At 32.2% G+C, this 4,177-nt stretch overlaps 1 pseudogene; it reads right to left on the minus strand.

The window, feature by feature from the left end:
* Positions 1–502: 502 nt before the first annotated feature.
* Positions 503–1,619, minus strand: LOC148587756 (uncharacterized; annotated as a pseudogene).
* Positions 1,620–4,177: the final 2,558 nt, after the last annotated feature.

Genomic DNA, 4,177 nt, shown 5'->3' on the forward strand with positions numbered 1-4,177 from the left:
TAGACTACCTAATCATATTTCTTCGTTTGGTACAATGCAATATGTTGGTGAATGGAATCGTATTGTGATCTTATTTCCTAAAATACCCTTATAATATAAATACAATTTATATTATTAAGGACTTTCATTCTTTTCTTTTTTTTGAAACATAAACAACTTTACTATAATTTTTTTTTTTAGTTATGTCATGTATGTGGTTTTTTTTTTAATTATTTTTTTTTAAAAAAAAAAACAATTACGCTACAAAATTAAAATTATTTATATAAAAAAATTACATAATCATCATATCACCATATTTTATAATTAAAATTACAAAAAACATATTAACCATCTTGATATCATTTTAGTAAGAACTCAATTAAAATGGTATAGCAATCGTTCTTCCTTAAAAATATATATGTCACTAAACATCTTAACCATCAAAAAATGGTATAGCAATCGTTCTTAATTAAAAAATGTAAACATACATGCAAACTAAAAATAGTCGATTTTCTGCAACTCCTCAAGCGTCATTAATAATTCCACGCACCAATTCTTCTTTGTCATAATCTGGAACGCTGAAGAATAGATCCATTATCTCAGGCTGACAAACAATCAATCTTGCTGCTTTGAGACGATCCTTACTGCTAAGACCAATTATTTTTGATAGCTCCTCATTAACTTTTAATTTACTCTCTCGTTCTACTGAACCTGTAACTGCCTTGCTAAGATTCTCGGATGCAGTAATTAAATTCGTCGCAAGCTGGTTACCAATTTCAAGAAATTTTTTGGCGATGTTATCTTCGGTACTCTTATTAGGTTTTTTTCTTTTTCGACCCGAAAGTCCTTCTCCTCCATTGCCATTGGTGGGCAACTGTGTGCACGACACGTCTTCATTAAACTCTTCGAACCCATATTTCTCGTTCTGGCCCATATTGTTTTCATCAGATTTTTCATTTTGTAAATCTTAACAAATGTCAATTGGTGTTTGAGTATCTCTGCCAGTAGCATGGTCTTTTGCATAGACAATGCAAAGATCTTCATATAAGGGAAAAGATTTATTTTTAAAAGCAGCTGCCCCTTTATGACTCTACAAAACCATCAAATATGATAATGTCCAATTAATATATTATGCACATAATAAGATTATAAATATATCAATTGTAACATGATACAAATTTACCTGCACATACGCTTGCCACACAGCATCTTCAGCAACCACACATTTTCTAACATTGTCCCATCCAAATCCACTTGCATTAGGACCACACAACATTGCATGGACTATTTGAAATTCCCTTTTCAAAGTTTTCAGTCTTGATTCTATATGTGGTTTTGCTTTGATTCCAGCATTTGGTAATGTCTTTGAGAGCTTTACCTCCAAGATTCTAAGATAACCTGGTTGAAGCCTAGTCTCTTGTCTATCGTTTTCTTCATTGTAGTGCTCAACCAAAGCCTGAACAAGTTTGATATCTTCTTCAGGAGCCCATTTCCTTCTAACAGAATCTTGAGAATAATTAGCAAATGTAACAAAATTACATTTGCTAATTATTTTGTCATAAAATTTTCATATCATACGTGAAATATAGAAACCACCCTCCATATCCACATGTGCGAATAATGGTTTTTGCTAACCGCATGTGCAAATAACGAATACTTGTGGATAACAAATATGGACAATAAATATACTCATGCATTTACACCCCTAGTCATAGGAGTAGTGGCATCACAGGTGGACCATCAAGTATCGAATATTTTCACTACATGCGTGGGGAGGAAAAGACATGGTGTGCTGCATGCGCTCATACAATACTCGATTCTGATAGGTTGTGGGCTAACATCATGGGCTTTCCTTTGGACCTTCATGATCGGATGAGCTCGTAAGGCCCATGTCTCGATCGAGTGGCCGGTGACTTGGAAAATATAGTTTTGGGGGGTGGGGGGATGGGTGGACAGGGCCCTAATAGGCTTTTAGTAGCTGTCTGGTGTTGGCGAGCAGATGGGGTTGCCAGTAACCGATTGAGTACTCTATAACTTAATATTATATACTTCGAGATAACTTACCCTTTTCCTCCTCTCCCGCTTTGAATAGAAAAAAAATATATATATATATATATAGAGAGAGAGAGAGAGAGAGATAACTATAAAAAAATATTTGTGAGTCTTAATCAACTTGCAGAAGACAGATTTTCTTTTCTTTCTTTCAGAATAAATTATAGGTATAAGTCCTTATATTCAGTTCACATGAGCTTATCATATACGATCGTTATTTTAGCAAACCATTTCTGAACATTTATCTTTGTTTTCAGATTGACAAAATATTCTTCAATTTTCTTGGTCTTTTCAATTTTATTTTATAATATTTTATTTTTTCATAATGTGGACTTCCTGATAAAGATATTGTATTGTTAGTGGCTTGAAGTAAGAAGATTTAAATATTTTTGAGGATTTTAGTAAAATCATATTGTTTCTCTTTCAAAAGTTTTTCTCTTTCTTCTCTTCTCTTCTAATTGTAAGTTTGAGTCTTAACAAATATTATTTTTGTCAATGAAGTATATAATCAATTTTCTATCATTTTGTTAGGGTATTGTTGGAGCAACAAATATGTGTCCGATACAAACTAAATACGAAATTAGTAGGTTATGATTGAGGAAACTGACCCGTTTAATTAAATAGTTCGTGTTAAAGTTGACCTATATAATTTGATACAAATGTCTTGACACGACCCTGAACTTGACATATGATATAAATGCTGCCAATTTTTAATATAACCATCGAACTAGACACGAATCTAACACAAATTAGCGGGTTAGAGTTGAGGGGTCTAAACTCTGACATGTTTAATTAAACGGGTCGAGTTAGGGTTAACCTATATAGTCTTATATTCATATCTCGATAGGACTCAAATCCAACCTGCACACAAATTCTCACTCCTAACTATATCCAATGAATCAATAGATATATACCAATTTTCTTTTTTCCTTATGTCTTATAAAACTTCGCCATTTCCCTTACGTATGATTGTGAAGGCTTATCCACAAAACTGCCCTTATTCTCCGTTTTTCTGATCTCTTTGTGGCCATTGGCCAAGGACTAATTAGTCTTTAACAGATAAAATATTGCTCTGATCAGATATACATTATTGATATGGAATAGATAAACAGACAATAATTGGTGCACATTAATATATATATATATATATATATATATATAGAGAGAGAGAGAGAGAGAGAGAGAGAGAAAATTCTAAACCCTAAACCCTAAACATACAAATAATTTGGTGCATATTGTATTATTGTCTAGATCTGACTTTAATAATTAACTAGAATAATGTATCTTTTGGTCGTTTAAGAAGATTATATAGACTTAACTTTAATAATTTTTTTTTTATAAGTTTGACTTTAATAAAACTACTAAGTTATTCGGTAAGATTGCGGCCGAATCAGTTTGACTCCGGGGGAGGAATGTATCCCATTCACATGAAATATTGCAATATATATATATATATATTATATAGACTTAACTTTAACACTTTTTTTTATAAGTTTGACTTTAATAATTGACTACTAAGTTATTGGGTAAGACCGTAAGATTGCGGCCGAATTACTTTGACTCCGGGGGAGGAATGTATCCCATTCGCATGAAATATTGCAATATATATACCCTAAAACCCATCTATGATATAACCTCATTCTTTCACTATGTGGCTGAAAGATGAACTCCCAATTGTCATAAAAGAAAGTGTTAATTATTTTTTTAGTATTTGTGGTAAGGTTTTTTTATCAAATGGATTCTTCCGTTTTCAAAAGTGTCATAGAGATACTTATAGTAACCCAAAAAAAAAAAAAAAAAAGATGATACTTCCGTTTAATTTTTAAATTGAGCCAAATTAAGTATTAGATTTTAGGATTCAACTCGATTAAAGCATATAAATGCAAGTTCAAACTCGGCTCAAACTCAAGCCGAGCTTTGAACATCAGCATTTTGAGCTCACAAAACCTTTAGCTGACGTCGAGCTTGAGCTAGAACTCGACAATGGTATTGAATGCTCGATTAGCTCGGCTCTTTTTTTTTTTTTTATGGAAAAAAATCAAAATTTAGTAAATTAAAATAGGACAAATTTACGTCACGATGGCAAATTCTTCCCCTCCTGATGACGGCTTAGGCAAGGTAATCGGCTTTCCTCTATTTTTTGATA

Source organism: Corylus avellana, chromosome 2, assembly GCF_965113065.1.
Source record: "Corylus avellana chromosome 2, dhCorAvel1.hap1.2, whole genome shotgun sequence".
Taxonomy (NCBI): Eukaryota; Viridiplantae; Streptophyta; class Magnoliopsida; order Fagales; family Betulaceae; genus Corylus; species Corylus avellana.